Raw genomic sequence first — 18,186 nt, 5'->3', positions numbered from 1 at the left:
AGGTGATGCAACAGCAGGTGTCTCTCTGCCTTCCTGTCTGTGTCGTATCCTCTGCCCGTCTTCCTCTTCGCCTCTCCTGCTTTCCTTCCCTCAGTTCGGTTTAACAGCTATCATTATGGGTCTGCCAAATGGAATCCACTTGGATTCCACTTTTTCTACACTTTGCAAGCGTCTCTATTTTTCTAGGCTTGACATTCTGCCGCTCTTCCCCACTCACTCTGACTGTAATGGGTGAAATGGAGAAAGCTCCTCGTTGCCGTCTTGCCTCTCTTTCCCTATTGTTTACAGCCAAAGCCTTGACAGTGTTGCTTCTGACTAGCTTGGGGGGAAAATGGACACTTTGACATTTCACACCCTGAGATGTGGCAGCGCATGGTATTACTTGTAAACACTGTTCATTACTGCCTTGACAGCTGATGAACAATATTCAACCTCCCCGCACCTGCCTCTGTCAAGACTGCACACAAGCGGTGACTTCTTACTTCAAGATGTTCCGCGCGATCAAAGCTGAGAGGCCGTGTTCTTTTCTATTTTCTTATCCTACGCTCTTCTCTCTCCTTGTCCTTACTTTCAACCATGTAATCAAGTGCACTTTATCGCTGTCATGTCTGCATAGGTCTGACTATATTTTTAACTCGGGCTTCATTGGTGTTGAGAGACTTGACACTGTCGAAAGAAAGCATTAGGGGTCCGGAAAAGGAAGGGAAAAGATGATAGACTACCTTTTCTTGAATAAAGAAAATGGCTTAATAAGTAGTTTATGCACATTTTACTTGTAACCATAGCTTTATAATATTGTAGCTCATGACAGTAGCAGTAAAGGTGAAATCAATTTGTCTGCCACATTCATCACTGGAATATATCTCCTTCAATATAAGGAAAGAATCCATTTTAATGATGACTCATTCATGTTTTTTTTTTTAGCTTTCTCTATGACTCAGTAAGCTTTCTATTTGAATTCATCGGGGAATGTTTCATGAGCTGGTAAAATTGAGTCGTAAGACTGTAAAAAATTAACTTCATACATCCACATTGGAATTTATGCACTCCCAAATGATTAAGACCCCAGCAGCAATTATAAAATGCCTGTAAAAGGCTCTTTCTTTTATTATACACGGCATAAAACTGTGCTTTAGGTCAAGTTCTTCTGTACTCCCTTGTTCAAACCGAATCCCTAATTCATCGCTCGTTCATTAAGGCTGTGCTTTTTTCAGTTTGATCAGTATGTCGTTTTGAGTCGGCACAGATTTGCCAAGCACCTTAATGAATCTGAAGTGGTCTGGAATACTTACAGGCTATCACTCCTTCACAAGTTACAAGAGGGAGTTAGGTGATTTCATTTTGTTATAAAAATTTAATCTGGCTCTCCACTGAGGTGCACAGCTGTTTGCTGTGCCTACAGGAAACACAAAACGTGACCAACTGATCCCCAAGCATATAATGGGAAGATTTACGTAAGATTGGTTTTCGCTGATACATGACGAAATTCAGATATTACGACTGAATCAAGATTTTTCTAATCCTGAAATTAAGAGCTAGTATTGATGTGGAAAATTTCTCAGATGTACTTCAAGTCTAATTTAAGATAAGAGAAAGAAATCATCAATATTTAAGTCAAAAAAGTACTATGTCATTACAATACTTGAAGTAAAGAAAGAAAACTGGAGGACCCGGTATAGAGCCCTGTGGTGTCCCAATAAATAGAGAGGGACAGTTGGTTCTTAGTCAGTTTTAACCAATTATATAGAAAAATAACAAGGTTTAAATTCTCCAAACATTTGCTGCCAATTTCCATCTCAGTTTATCAACTAATTCAGCCACTCTGGCATAAATGAAAAACATTTATTGGATTGTTGTGAAGAGCATTTGTTTAGTCCATAGAATCTTAGTTTTTCGCCGTCTTTTTACGAGATGTAGTTGTATTAATTTAGAGTGGCCAAATAGAGATTGCTTTGACTTTATTTTTCAGTATTTAATGGTTTTCATCTTGGGAATATTAAAACAGCTTTTTGTTTCCCACTAAAGAAAAGACATTTTGCAACTGGACAATGCAATTTTTGGTGGTACAGATTATTAACCATAGTTTATAAGATGTACTCAATATTATTATGGGACTGGATGGATATTTTAACCAAGACTACTTTAGGTTAAAGAAAATATACAATATAATAATCACTACCAATTAAGAGCTACTGTAAGTTGCTTATTCTACAGCGCATACAGTTCTGATGTCTTTGTTCACATGACCGAAATATTGTGTGTTAATCATGCAAATACCAAATTTATGGGTGAGCTTTGAGATTGAAATAATAGATTTGACCATAAATCAGTTAGCACTCATCCTAGCAATAACCAATGATGTAACCAATAGCCAATCAAGGAAGTGCATTGATGAAGTCATTTGTAGCCAATCGTGATTCAGGATCCCTACTATTGCAGAATGTGGTGAGAGAGTGTTTCCGTGGTTCAGCTTGCACCACTGTATAATTCAAATCAAACAACTAGAAGGAGGTGTTTAAAGGCTAATTATTGGTCTTCTGCAATATGGAACATATTACAAATTCACACTATTAATACTAGGGATCATAAGCAAGATTCACAGTATGCCTGAATTATCCAGTAAAGACATGGTAACAGTACATTCACAGTATAGAAATGAAAAAATCTTCTTGGTTATTGAGTCTTTATTATCTGGTAGAATATTAGCCGAGCTAAAGCATATTTCTTTCCACAGATTTGCCCTTGAAACTAGATATTTAACCTGTGCAAATGCTATGAATGTCTAAGTTTCATCACTGTCGAGATATGAAATTCATTCTGGCACAGCTAAGCATTCTAATATGATGTCACTAATATCTTTCATATTGGCGAAATTTCCAGTTCAGTGGCTGAAAATTTTCATATCCGGTGGGAGTGGGAACACCACTTTTACTTCCCAAAGAGCCAACCGCAATATTGCATGTCTTTTGAGTTTATGCAAAGCGTTTTCCATTTTCCTCCGACAGCACTCACTCAGAGCAGCCATGGCAAATATCATTAAATGCCCTGCTTACACCCTGCACCCCCCTCTACACACTCACCCACATATACACAAACAAACACACGTTGAAAAAAAAAAACAACCTCATCCTTCTCTCCGGCCATCCTCATTTTCCCCCTTCTTTTCTTCCTGGCTATCGCTCAGTGGCAGCGCACGAGGAAAAGAGAGTGCATTGATCTGCCAAAGTGAGCAGCCATTTCACAGGGCCAGTCTGCGCGCCGCTGCTGTCCCTGAATGGGAATTGCTCATTTCACCTGGCCGCCTTGCCTATAGCAGACTAGTGGGAAGCCCCGCTAGAGATGGAGGGAGAGGGGGGGGTGGCGGAGGAGTCAGGGCCCTGGTCAGGGCTTGGCAGGCGGCAGATAAGAGCTCCTCATGCTGCTCTTGCACGCACTTCCCACTCTCTCTCTCTCACTGTCTTTCACACACTCAGACGCACATACACATAGCTTTTCTCCACACATGTGAGACACTAATAATAACTTTGCCGTTCTGGTGAGTCAGCCTTCTTTCCTCAGGCAAGGATAAAAGTAAAACATGGTGCCTTTATTGAGTCTGAAATCACTAACTGTGGAATTCCCAGAACAGGGCTTTAGTTCAGCCTGGATTCCATTCAGTGCCAGGATGCCATGTGTCCACAAGATCTAATATTGTGTCTGAAGCCGGGGCTGAAAACAAGCCTGTAAACTATTTATGAGATTCACATGGGCAACATATAGTATAAGAAATATGTTGTTTTGTATTGAGAAAATGTTGAAGCTAAATGTCATCCATCTATGTTTAGAAGAATCACTCAGACAGCCAAATAAATGTCAAATATTTCAGAAGATATGCGACATTGACAATTTTTGCTCTTTTCCCAACATGGATATTTTTAACCCACCGTTTTTTTCCCCCTTGCAATTATGTTTATTTACTACCAATGGGGAATTTGTTCTGAAGGAAACTCAGTGGCTGCCTGATTTATACAGCATACATAGGGATGCATGGAGGGTAGAATTCAGATCCTAAGTCCTGTGTTTGTGGTTAGTGTACAAGAACACTTTTTATAGGTGATTGTGAAAGTGAGGTTTGACATTTTCAATATTTAACTAAGACAACTCTCCAACCTTACTTAAAGTTATTTTTAGTGAGTGCATATAAAATCTTAATTGCGCTGAAGATGCTGCTGCTAGACTAGAGTGTATTGCAAGACTAGATATTGTAGGTATACCAGTGACATATTAACATTGTATGGGTAAGCTTGTCTTCGGAGTGCAACGATTCGTTGACGTTGGCAACAAAAAGCAATGACAAAATTAGTTGCCCAAGTATTTAATTGTCGGTTATGTCACTGCATGTGTTTTTCTGTGCGCGGACATTACATTGTTTTCCAGGGGTGAGCCATCTCTCACCCTTACTATCTCTGCTGAGAGTTGCGCGTGCTGAACAGCGACTGGGAAGCGACAGGTAAAAAAAAAATACCTGCAAGTTTCATTCAGATTCATTTGAAGAGAAGGCATGTTAGACTTGTGGATGATGCAGACTCGTCCAGATAAGATAATTAGCCTCTCAGCTAGTTAACGTTAGCTATCTATAGACGGAGTTGTATTGGCTTTTAACATTAATGCTGTGTGATATACAGTCCCTCACCTTAAACACACACAAATCAAGTTTATTTAAAAGCATATTTTTGAATGAAGAAGTCATTTTTATTGTCTTTATTGTTAGTTAGCACATTTTTAAATGAGCCTCCAGCTAAATTTAAAAGCTGGTAGCTAAATAAGAGCCATTAAGTAATTGTGCAATTCACTATGTGATTGGTCGGCTCATCGTTTCAATAATTGGCAACTAGTCGACTATTGAAATAGTCGTTAGTTGAGCCTTACTTACTTACAACATGAGCACTTTTAATTTTGGTAATTGTTGTAAAGTTTAACTTTTTGGATATTTAACCAAGACGTCAATATTTCCTACCACAACCAAGTGTTTTGGGTAAGTAAACGTAAAAGTAGATCTTGCGTTGGGAAAACAAACATTGTATGGAATGCAAATGAGATATTTTATCGTCAAATATTTTATGTTCTGGTATAACATATTGCTCCCAAAAGCAGATGAAACTCCCTCTCTCTCCATGACTTAATACCAGCAGGAAGTGAAACAATCCTCTTCTTTCTTGTTCTTATTTGGATAAACCAAGTAAAGTAAATCCTGAATTTGTGCCCTGATTGATTTAGAATTATGTTTTTAATTAATGACAGTCATTATGATTTGAATATTGAATTCTATTTCCTCAATATATCATGCTAACTAAATCTGCTTCTGCCAAATGTAACGTGCGTATAAGTGGCGTGTTCAGCCTTCCAGTGTCTGCCTCACCTCTCTGGCCGCCCACCTCCCCATCCCTCATGTGTCCGCAACACATTCCATCCAGCCACTCCATTCCCCCACTTCATCCTTCACATGTTCTCAAATTTATTTCTCTCTATCTCTCCCCGCTGGTCAGCCCACTTCCCCCTCCCTGCATCTCGCCTATCTCTCCGCCGCTCTCCTTGCTCGGTGACAGTCTCATCACACTCTATCAATCAGGCTTGTGAGGCCCGGGCGCGCTATAGCACCGCATCGCGCACTTCTAGTCTGGTCCCATCAGTGCCAGTCAGTCTCCCCCACTTGCTCGGTCTCTTTAAAAAGGTTTAGGTTGCCAGATATAGTCTGTTTCCCCGCGCCGCCTCGGCCGCGCTGCAGGTCAGGAGACGAGGACGGATTGAGATTCGGATTAGCTCTTGATTCGAGATGGTTTGACATATTCTCTGCCTTCGAAAATTGGCGGCTCTTCTTTCAAACAAAGACGGATATTTGGACACATTATAATCTCGAACATGCGTCACGTGGAGTTTCATCTGAAACTATGCCAAACAGAGGTCGGATCATTCTCAGCTCATCAGCGATTCCTTTCAGCCGTCTTACCTGCCGCAGGCCTCATCCTGTGGTTGACGTCTCAGGAAAGAGAACTGCATAAACGAGAAGGACAGAGGGGAAGAGAGGGATGAATAGCTGAATCAGGCTGCTTATGTGAAGCAAAACTTTCAGTGTATCTATCACAAAAAACAAGGAACGCTTACTTAAAAAACAGCATGAATAAAGTCTACAATAGAGGCTCTGAGGTTTAATTGGTCAATTTACTCAGCAGCGTTATGCACAAAATATTTAGTTTAATATACTCAATACTTGTTTTGCAACCGAATTTCAGTCAAAGGCACATAAAATTGCAAGCGCAGCACAGAATGACTTAACCGCAGTTATCGATTGGCTTTGTGAATTATAATGAAAACAAGTGTAATTACATTTGCCTTTAAGTAGCACAACAAATTAGGCTTGTGAGTTATTCTGGAAGCAAAAGACGGGGGGGAAGAAGAGAACAAAAAAAAAGAACTCCTGCGTTTAATGTGCTTGGAAGATTTTCTCAGGCTATTTTCTTGCTAAATGCATTAGCAGATGCTGCTGCGCCCATACAAGCCTGTGGACTAATATTCTTGTAAATGATTAGCTACTTATTTAACCAACAGGGAAGAAATGTGCTTTGGGTGGTTACAACAAAAATGAGTTGGTGGGATAAACATTTTTTTGTGTGCGCGTGTGTGTGTGTGTGTGTGTGTGCGCAACACCGAGGCAAGCTTTAATTTGACTCATTATCTTTTAAAAAACGTTATTGTGGCGCTTTATGGCAGCCGAATGAGATGATTAGCAATGATGATTATGAATGTCGTGATTACAGTAGTCTCTCTGCCCGATACTTCTCGTTCGTGTTAATTCAGAGGCAATTTTCTGTGTGGGAAAAAAAGCAGGAATGGAAGCAAACAAGCCGACTTGATTTTGAGCCTTCATGGACATTAGTGGAGTTTCAGGGCCCTAACATGTCCATGCAACCTGACTTCATCATAAGTTCCCTATTATCTGCGTTCTCCCTATACGCCCTGTTCATTCTAATGAATCCACAAATTAAATTGTAGAACAGAGGAATATTAGGGAGCGCCTGCCGTTTTTTGATGTGGCGAGGAATACTCAATTAGGCCGGATTTGGCCCCCGTAATTATTACATTATAGCTAAGATAAGTGTTCAATGGCAACAAATGCTTTGATGGACTCCTTTCTGTGACAAAGGCGACGGGTGAGCAAAGGCGGGAAACCGCCGGAACAGCAGAGCGAAGGGTTGAAAAAAAAAAAAAAGAGTGAGAAAGTGACAAGAAAGCTATCGCGCGGGAGCCCCTGTCTGCAGCAGCCATATTTCATTACACAGCACCGAAGCTTAGGAGGCAATCAAGCATATTTAGCCATCCTCGTCTCACACCCCCCCAAAGCAATTATTACTCCCCAGTTTTTTACTGTGCTTTGCCATGGGGAAAATGAACCGCAGTACTTATCAGCTCAATGCATACACAAGTGACTGGGGTGGAGGACATGTAGGTGTGTGTGTGTGTGCGCAAGAGAGAGAGGAAGGGCATGCGCGGACGCTTGTGTTTATGTTTTTGGGGAGGCGTCGGAGGGAAGAGGAGGGGAGGTGGAGCTGACCACTAGTGAGCAATAGGTTACCTTTTTCAATCCCATTAGCTCGGTAACATCAGCACATTTAGGGGCAGCCGGCGGAGCGAGCGCGGATACAGAGATAACCATAAACATGTCACCAAAAATGCATTGTTATTTGCATTCATATTGGAAAGAGCCAAATTGATGTGGGGTCAAACAGGGAAGGTGAGGGTTTATGACCTGTGCATAGCTCCGCTGTCAGCAGCTCTGATCTATCGGAGCGGCCAGCCTTGTCGGGCTTTACGCCTGATTATATTATCATGGCTGACGATCAATGCCAATGAATGATCGTTCAGCGGCACAAGGGAGTAGAAGGAATACGGCAGAATGCAAACAGTACATTATTTAGTCATAGAGTGAATGGAAATGCATTCCCCATCCTGGAGTCATCTAGTTAAGTGATGCATTGCATGTCAGTGAGACACAAAATACTTTGCAGTCTTCCTTTCTTTATGCTGTTTTTTTTTGGTCTCGCAGTAATAGAGTGAAGCAGTGAAATAAAAAGAAAAAAACAAACATACTTCACTGCTCTGTGTGTTCGGAGCAGCTAATGTGCGCTCATTTGGGTGGCACAGCCGCCAACTGCAGCATTAGTCCCCATCTGGGGACTTGTGTTTTGGTGAAAGTGCTCCTCCATTTGCGAGACTCTTCAGTTCTGGGCATCCTCCCCGAGCCCGTAACTCAACGCTGCCTCTATCACTCCCATGTGACTGGCTGTCATAATCATCAGCATTATGCTACCTCAATGGGCCTGATTTACAAGTCTGGACATGGCAGCGGCTCTGCGGGTAAACATGAGGCTGTTTGCTACCGCCAAGCCTATTTCTCCCGACTGCATCTAATAGGAGGGGAGGCTGATATTCAAAACAGAAAAGGAGCTTTTCAGATGTGTGATTTGTTTACATGACTGCAAATACAAACCTTAGAAAGGGTTCAGATTTAGTTTAAAAGTCTCAATATAAGCTTGATTTATGCAGTTAAATATGTGCAAAAACAGCATGTCATTTAGGCTGTACATAAGTACATGCATTTATTAGCTCCCGACATTTTTTGATTAGGGACTGTATGAAAATGATTTACATTTTACACTTTCTCAAACTAAATGTTACGAAAATTTAAAAAACTCTTAAATTTAGGGACAAGGTATCAAGTTTTACAAACACATGATTTTTATGTATGTAAAAATGTGAACTTTTAAATGTCGTATTATAAATTAACCCTTAATTTAATTCACGTTCCCTATGTAATGTTGCACCCAGGTCACTCATTCATGGCACTACTTAATATGTGCTTTATTTTAACAATAGAGCAACTTAAATCCCCGTACAACTCGATTTTTAATGTGCAATAAAGGAAAAGTGAAAAGTGTTGTTCCATTGAGTTTCGTCCCCCTTCCCCACACCAGTAATTTTTACACAGTCCCTTATTCTTGTAGTATATTTACACTTTTTTGACTTTATTTTCAAATATAAAATCCCCTTATATTGAGTTACAAATTAACAATATAATGCAACAGCCATGTAACATATTGACACTATATTGTGTTCCATTAGCATGTGCATTAACTACACTTTTTCCTATTGCTCAAGATGTTAAAATACACTCCTATTCATGGAGTACATAGGTCCATGCATTTATTAGCTACCAACATTTTTTGATTAGGGACCGTATGAAAATTATTTTACATTTTATACTCCCTAAAACTAAATAATAATAATAATAATAATAATAATAATAATGATAATAATAATAATAATATAATATATAGGTGAACTTTTAAATGTCATATTCCTAAATTTAATTCAACTTCCGGATGTAGTGTTGCTCCCAGTTCACTCATTCATGGCTGTACTTTTTATTTTAAAAATAGAAATCCCCACACAACTCCATTTGTGGGTAATAGAGGATGTATAGAGGAAATATGAAAAGTGTTGTTCTATTGAGTTTGCCCCCCCACCCCCCCCACCCCCTCCCTAGACCAATCATTTTTATACGGTCCCTTATTCTTGTATTATATTTACACATTTTTAAGTCACCATCCAATTCAATTTTTTTTGTACCATAGAGGAAATACGAACAGTGTTGTGCCATTGAGAATCGTCCCCCCTCCCTAGACCAATAATTTCATACGGTCCCTTATTCTTCCCTTATTTTAACAGGTTTTTGACTTTATTTTCCAAATTAAAACCCCTTATATTTACTTTAAAATTAACACTATAACGCAACATCCATGTGACATAATGACACTATATTATATTCCTCTTGCTGTTAGCTTTAGATGTTGAAATACACTCTTATTCATGCAGCCATGATGTGTCTGATTCTCTGTCTCTGGACTTTGATCACAGCTTCCTCACCTTGAGGCAGCACCTGGCCCTTTCCATAACCCTCTCACTTACTCCATAATATTATATTAGCCCATATTCATGGGCATATTGCGCCTGCTAAGTGATAGGACACATAAATCAATTTTTATACATACACACACAATAACAGTTATATGCGGCTTCCAAACTGCCTGCTGATAGCTGCCATTTCTTATCACTCCGGCTGAATATAGCGGCGGTATGAAGGCACTTTTGCTTGCCGCTTAAACGGAGGAGAGTGAGAGAGAGGGAATGCATTTTTTGTTCAAATGACTTAAGCTGCCTACAAAGCGTTTTGTGAAGCTGCATGGTTATGAAAATTCACTGAAAAGAGAAGGAGATCATGTACAGTGAATCACCTACACACTACTGGGGATTCTTCTTATTACGTTGTGTGTAGATTCTGTGATTCCCTTGGTTCTAATGTCTTTTATTTTGAAGGCACAGTTAAGGCTGACTTTTGTGAAGCATCATCCGTCACAAGGAACATAAAAAGACCCTGTCGCTCCAAGCACCTTTTGCGTTATGTTTCTGCCTCTCTGAAAAATAGTGAGCACAATTCTACCATCTGCGCTTTTAATTTGAAACGCCTAATACATAAGCTAATCAAGCATGTTTATTTTTCCTGGTGTTGAGTTGTAGGCTCGAACATTAAAGGGGAAATGTGTACCCTGGAGTTAATGAACGAAGCTGAAATGAGCTCCCATAACTGTGGAGTGAAATCACAGAAAACACAGAGCACATAACCTCCGAGAGAGGATTTGATTTGTCTCCAAATGGCATCAAGGATAGGTGTTACGATAGCGGGGAGGGCCCGTCGGCGGGCGGCGTGATGTCGTGAGAGCGTTTGATAGACAACAACGCAGCAGGAAGAAGAAGAGAGGAAGTGGGATTCAGGACTGCAGAGCCAAGAGACACTTTCTCTTTCACTCTCTTTGCTCCCAACTGCTCCCAGTGCCAGAGACACGGGCCGCTGCACAGACAGATGGCGAGGAGGTGTGTGTGTGTGATGCAAGGGTGTGTGTGTCTGCGAGTGGTGGGTGGTGACGCCATTCGGCTTTGTACAAGTGTGAGAGATGGAAGGGGGAGAGAATGAAGGAGGGAGAAACACTGCAGAGGTGCGTTAGCGTTGACTCTGATAAACACAGGAATGCACGCGCTCTTATTTTGTAATCCACATCTAAATATGTTGTCCGCTTCGTTACCGCAGCAATGGAAGTTCATGTGCGGCGTCACTTTGCGCTCATACCGCGAAGGGTCGACGTTACAAGTAAGAGACCTCTCCTGATGACGAGAGACACACCTACTAGGAGAAAAGTGTGTGTGAGGAGGATGTGGGTACAAAGATTGTGTATTGACAGACTGCCATCTACTGGATTTTACTATAATTTCAATGCAAACTCTTTTCCTTATTATGACCCCGAATGCATACAGTACATGCATGCATGTATACCCCTTTAATGATGGGTGATTTACTGCATTAATGCCAGCTTTGGTCACATATATAAAGCTTCAGAGACAGGAAGTGTTTCTCTGTTTTACTTTGAACATTTGTTTGACATTTTCTCTTTCTTAGTGAATCTTTTTTGCAGGTTTGGTGATTTGAATGGGACCTTTTAAGGATGCATGTTGACCAAATTCGCCTAAAAATAGAATAATTAAATGAGCATTAACATCTTAATGAACATTAATCGAGTTGAATTTGTATACTTAGCAAACACATTGATATGCATGAATTCTAAGACAACCTTAAGTAGCTCAATTGCTGCAGCTAACACAGTTTTTTTTAGGAGATGACAGAAAAAATTAACTTAATTTAGCTTGAAAATAAACCAGAAGCCATTGACAAAAGCCTTGCATGTCAATCAATGCATCCATAGAAAGCTGTAAAAAATGGAAGCCAATCACTTTAATGTATTGAGGTATATGCAACGGCCTTACATGGAGTCTCGTTGCAGAGCCTTGGAGGCCAAACGGTGATGCACAGCACCATCTTGTGGTCGCATCACACTGGGTAAAGGTTGGCTTAACTCCACTATTTGACTGTATATTCCCATATATATATTAACATATCATGAAAACAAAGTAAAACCTGCATACTAAAGGAGATGTGTGTTAAAATTTCAGTATGCAGAGATTTCAGCACTATGATATCGAATGACAAATGATGCAATTAATCACACATATGCGCAGTAAGCAATGCTCTTTTTGCTCCATTAGTGTGTCCTTTTTCTGCATGAGAGTGAAATCTTCTTATTACCTGTCACATGACTAACGAGCAGCCGGCGTGCAGTTAACACTCATAAAATATGCACCAGACTTAAACACCTCCATCCATACTGCCTTCAGATAAATTCGTGCATTTCATTAAACACACACACACACACACACGGCGTCTCGGCTCTGCGGGCAGAATTATTCCTCCTTCGCGGAGGGAAGTGAAATTAATTTTCTCTGCTTGTTTCCTCATCGTCACAATAGAAGAAGAATTAGTGCTTTCATTAGGACAAATTAGGGGATGGTTTGAATTTGTAGCCTCTGAGTGACCCTGCAGATGCTCCGGTGTGCGCCGCACACGGTGTGTGAGTAAGTACAGTGTTTCAGTAAGTAATTAGGAGGTTATCATATAATAATTCCGCCTTTTTCCTGTGTTTTCCTGATCTACTTTGGCCACAACTTCAATCTCTAATCCTGCCTGTTTGTGGTTTTGTAGATATTCACCCTGGGAAACCCTTCGCCGCTATCTGACATGAAGCAGATTTGATCCATTTTCCGGAGCGTATCTGCCTTTTTCAGACAGGGCTGCTTTTGAAAAGAAATATGTCAGCAGTCTGGGGGATTATGTTTTTTTTTTCTTTTTTGCTAATCACCAAAAGACACAACCTGCCCGACATGTCTTTGCTTCGACAATGTGGTGCGCCGAGCAGAAGTCCTTTTTCCATTTAGATGCTTATTTTGATCTTCTTTTCTTCTCTTTGTGTTGCTTTTATCAGATGTATTAACCATTAACTTCATGCTCCGCTGAGTTACATTATTATCCTGTGCAAATGGAAAGTGATTTAGCTGAAAAAAAAGGAAGAAGTTGGTCTAATTTCACAACCTTGTTCGACTGATGTTAGGCGAATAGACTCATCATGATTTGCACTTCTTAGAGTGAGCAGGAGTTAACCGTCCTCGATGTATCCTGGAGGTGAATATTCCGGTAAATATTTTCCCTATTAGTCGTTAAATTCCAAAAAATACAGTCCTGCATGCGCAAGAAATGTAAATAAAATAACACTTTAAAATGTTTTTTTAAACTGTTGTACGCACAGTTCTGGGCATTTTTACCCCGACTCAGGCCTCACAGGCGACGCTGACGCACGCACCGTGTCTTTTCCGCCTGCTCTCGAGTGCACTCAAGTGTAAGCACACAACATGTGGGATGAGTGTGATGGATTCTTGGTATCGTTGCTAGTTATTTGTGGAGTGCCCATAACCACAATTCCCCAGCCGCAGCTTACGGCAGGGGCGAAGCTGAGCGAGATATACTCCGTGGCTGGCGTAAAGCCACCGGACTTTGCAATAATTCATCGGCCAAAAAGCCCTCCATGTACTCACCGTGCAATATTTATGCCCTGCTGAATGTATTTTCTCAGCTACAGCGACGCACAGGCCCAGGGCAGAGTTTTTTTTTCTCCTCTGAGAGCAGGTTTTTAGTTTTTCAGACGTTAAATCTGGGGAACATCTTTTAAATTTGTCCCATGATCATGCTCTGTCTGCCAGCGCCAATGTCTTCATCAGGCTTTTATACCTTCATCTAATCCCTTATCTATATGTTTAACTTTCTCCTTGTATCATAAGTGAATGTGATGACAACAGTAATTCTGCTACTACTTCAGATATTCTTCAGATATACTCGATCTGCCGCCCCAGTTTAAACTCTCACTACAGGGTACGTGTCTGCTGTTCGTCTCGTTTGTTCTCCACTGCTTCTCTCTCTTTCGCTCGTCTTTGTTTGTGTTGTTTCATTACAAATTTATTTCCTCGCTCCTCAGAGAAGCTTCACATGAAATTTAAAAGGTTCAATGTGCGGTCAGAAAAACTTCTCTTCTTCTTCTACACACTCATGCTAATGAATGTGCTCTTTTAAAGATGCAAGCCATTCAGTGAAGTGCTATTGTAAAAACGCTGCAATGATATGAACCAATTAAGGAAGGTAATCACAGAGCACTTAAACCTTGATTATTTTATAACTTTGATCATAAGTTTTTCATATGTGATGATGTTTTTCTTCAAGAATATTTCACATATTTGACTGTAAATCCAAACCAGTTATAAAATGTCATCCCTCATTAATGCCAGGAACTTAAGTTGAAGGATTTAACCTATTAATTAAATTTGTTAAGATTAACTCTCGTATATGAAGGCACTACTGACATCGCCCTGTGTGCAGGAGAATTGCTATCGACTACAATGATCAGACCCACGACGTTTAGCAAAAAGTCCCTTTAAAATTAAACGTGGCAGTAAACCGGGTTTGTCTTTTTGGCCTGTGTCTGTGCTCCTTAAAGCTCACTAAAGGAGCGTTTCAACTGCAGGAACTTTCCCCAGGAACTAGGAACCTTTTGAGGAACCAGGGTCTAAATGTAGTTCCAGGGTAATTGACTTATTCCTGAAAAGTCACTGCTCAGGGGGTAGTACTTTCCAAAGGTCCAGGAACTTTCAGGGCAGGGCCTGCAGTGCTGATCGTTTCTGATTGGTCGAGTACTCACAGCATTTTATTTCACCCACCAGGGCTGCATGATATTGGAAAAAAAACATATATAGCGATATTGTTTGTTCTGCGATATTTTATGCAAAATTAAAAAATACAGGAAATTATACCAGATTAATGTCTGCTCCATGAACTGTCCGTTTATGTAGCCACAGCATTAACCAGCACCGGGACGAGATGCCGCTGTTACAGGAAACATAAACGAATGGTTCAGGGAGCGGACGTGCCGGGGAGAGTTTACTTTAACGGTTACTGCCGCCGCACACACGGCGTGAGGTTGTGTGTGCCAACAGGAAGTAGGAGATGTGAGCTTTCGTGCCCAATGAATCCATTTGCAATGCAATAAAGCATGATGAAAAACAGCTTAAGTTGAATCTCCTCCATGCTAACAACCTTCTTCTTCTTCTTTGAGTTTTAATGGTGGTTGGTAAACCAGCTTAAAGGTGCATTTCTAATAGTGACGTATTTCATTAAGTTGGGTCCAATTTGTCGTACATCTCATTAGCAGTGTCACAAAGAAATACGTTAGAGTACTCAGATTACGTTTTTGTTGTAACAAGTGACGTAACGCTTTCCTTTTTTTTTTTAATTTCCAGTAATGGAAAATTTGCCCCTTTTCCTTATCCCCAAAACACTGTTTCTGTTTCTCTCCTACTTCTTTGCAGGTAGCTGCGTACCAACGGAGGGTAAACACTAGGGGTGTTAATCAAGTTTCGTGTTACGATATGCGATACTTGGCACATGTTAACGATAATATCACGATACAGCGATTCTGCGTTAATAAAGATTTCCATTCATGTTACCCTCATTCATGTCATAAGCACCACCACGAAGAGTCAGGAAGTAGTGACGCTGTGAGTCAAAGTAGCATGGGAAAGCTATATGTTTGTAAATTAAAATATTGATATTTGGCGCCAGCGTATGGATAGTATTAATGCATAGGTCAGGATGACTATATATTGCTGGATTAATATTTTGTCCCAGCCCTAGTAAACACAGTTGTGTCAGTGCGCATGCGTAGCTGGCTAATTTAACTAGCGAATTAGCAGAGAAGACAGCATTTACTTTGTGGAAGTATTCCCATTATTTTACATTTTTGAGCGACAGGGACAAGAAAAACATGATGGTGAAATGTAAGTTGTGCGTGGAGGATAAGTGCTTGTCAGCTGGGAAGAGCTCCACTTCAAATCTGAAGAAGCATCTGCTAGCTAAACACAGCTAGGCAACACTGGTGGGGACAAAGAGCCCGTGCCTAATACTGTATGCCTCTGCCCAGTTCGCTGACACGTTGTTAGCATAATAAAGAGCTGTAAAGGTTATATTGCATTTGTCATTCCTGTTATTAGACTGCAGAGTTACAGATTATGGGCCATAAACGAAGCTATGCAATGACGTTAGAGTCAATGCATTCAAATGTAGACGTACAGGAGGCTATATGCCGTCCTGACAATATAACCGCCATGTGTAACGAGTCGAAAAGGGGGTGCTAATTGTTGGTTACTTTTGTAAGTAGGTAATGCAGTAATGTAATGAATTACATTTAAATGTAACGTTACCCAACACTGCTTATTCGTTAAAAGCAAACTCTATTTTTGTAGTCCTTCTTTTACCATACACAAAACCAAAAGCTAAATCTCATTAAAAACAAAAAGGTTTCATTCTCGCCTCTCCTTCATGTTTCTGTTTATTCAATGAAAATGCTCTTCCAATTTATTCTGAAAGCTGCTTTTCTCACATTAAAAGCTAAAGATAAGTCATAACTAAATTAGCAGCAAATAATAATTTAAATGTGGCAAATCTTGTCTGAGGAAAACAGCTGCTCTGTGTGTGTTCTTGTTGAATTTATAAGAATGCTTGTCCGACTCACCAAGAAGTGAGCCTTCACTGTTGGGCTCATGCAGGTGCCACCATGCTGCCCGATGCTGCCGTTTGACCTCGCCGACACACCACTGAAACTAATCGCCCCCTTTGACCCTACCTAGGAGAGGAGAAACATCAGTTAGATAAGGTTTTCATCTCAAATTATTTAACAGAAAAGATGACACAAAGCTTGTTTAAAAACACATTTACTTTAAGAGTAGAGCTGGAAAATAGTTCCTAATATTCTGTCCATTACAGCACCAAAAACAACCAACAATATTAGCATGTTTCCAACAATACACTCATATATTCCCTCATGTAGAAAGCAGGCAAAAGGATTCCTAATGGGAGAAAGCACAAAGCAATATGTCAGATTTGATGTTCATTCTGTCTCTGAAGCAACCAGCTTAGACTTTTTTTTACCCACTCTTTTGATATGGCACACAATATAACTAGAGACACCTGGGAGTTAATGTAGAAAGATCAAAGCTTAGAACTCATTGAGGCTCAAATGTGCCTGAATATACAGTAGGAAAGCTAAGACAGAATATACCCTAGTCTGAATATTAAAGGAACTACTTTTTTGTACTACAATTAAATATTTGTAGCTACCCTTAGGTGAAGTCCGAGCCAAAAATAACCATCCAAGGTCAATCTTAACGTCTCCACTTTGTATCTTGGTGGTTTCCCCTTAGCGTTATTAGAAAAAATATCCTTAGCACTTTTAAACTCATGAAGCTTCATTTGCATAGACTTAACCTCTCAAAAGACACATTAAAGACGGGCCTAAATCTGACGTGCCTTTGGAATAGCTTAAATGAGCATTTGCATAACGTTTGCCTCCTGCGCAGGTGATAAAGCAGCATTAAGCCTGGATTACAGTATTTGATTTTGTTTGTGTGCGTCTGTCTGAGAGTGTGTACAATGAATATATGCTTAGCTGTGTACCTGAATATGAGCAAACTGGAATCTGTTTGAGCTGTGTTGGCATGCCTCCCTGTCGCCGGCAGGGCCAAAGAGAACTGTGCTATGCCTGACTGCCATGTTACTCATGTGACCTCATGAAAGTACAAGTCCCTTTAAGCGGTATAATAAATCATCGCGGGCCGGGGCTGGCCCGCAACACATGCTTAGATGCACACACAGACACACACGTACATGCACTTTATGCTAGCCATAACATAATAAATCTAATTTAAGAAGCATGAAAACACAATCATGTCAGGCAGCCTGACCCTTGGAAGTAGCAGGATGGGCAAGCAGCCACACATCCTAATGAAAGGCCTTTTCTTAACCCAATGGATGCCCATACTCATTGAAGTGTCCTTGAACATAACATTAAACACCTAACTTACTACTAGACAGCTCTTATCTGGCAACATGCCTTAACCTGAAGCAAAATAGAGATTAAATTGATATTTGTCCCATTGGGCTGAATTAAAAACTAACTTCAGCTTGAAGTTCAACTTAATTTAAGTAATTCGCACGGCAGTAATTCCCCTCTGATTTCATGCTCAGGATTGACAGCTAAAAGGCTTTCATGATGTTAAACTGCTGTGTTCCAGGTTAGGAGTCGTGGAAATTTAGGGTATATGGCAAAT

The 18,186-nt window shown here is 40.4% G+C and overlaps 1 protein-coding gene across 5 annotated transcripts in view; it reads right to left on the bottom strand.

The window, feature by feature from the left end:
• LOC138600380 (receptor-type tyrosine-protein phosphatase delta-like) overlaps positions 1 to 18,186 on the bottom strand; it is a 382,688-nt gene that overhangs the window by 205,570 nt on the left and 158,932 nt on the right. For all 5 annotated transcript variants that reach the window (XM_069671768.1, XM_069671773.1, XM_069671769.1 and 2 more), the window contains exons 6-7: positions 16,593 to 16,703; positions 5,987 to 6,030 (exon numbers count right to left, since the gene is read on the bottom strand). The gene's annotated coding sequence lies outside the window, so the exon portion shown is untranslated. The remainder of the gene's footprint in view (positions 1 to 5,986; positions 6,031 to 16,592; positions 16,704 to 18,186) is intronic.

This window comes from Semicossyphus pulcher, unplaced genomic scaffold (genome assembly GCF_022749685.1).
Source record: "Semicossyphus pulcher isolate SPU_LCO1_2020_fin unplaced genomic scaffold, fSemPul1.0.p SCAF_21, whole genome shotgun sequence".
NCBI classification, from domain to species: Eukaryota; Metazoa; Chordata; class Actinopteri; order Labriformes; family Labridae; genus Semicossyphus; species Semicossyphus pulcher.
Note: the sequence above shows the minus strand (reverse complement) of the source record. Positions and strands in the feature narration are given on the sequence as shown.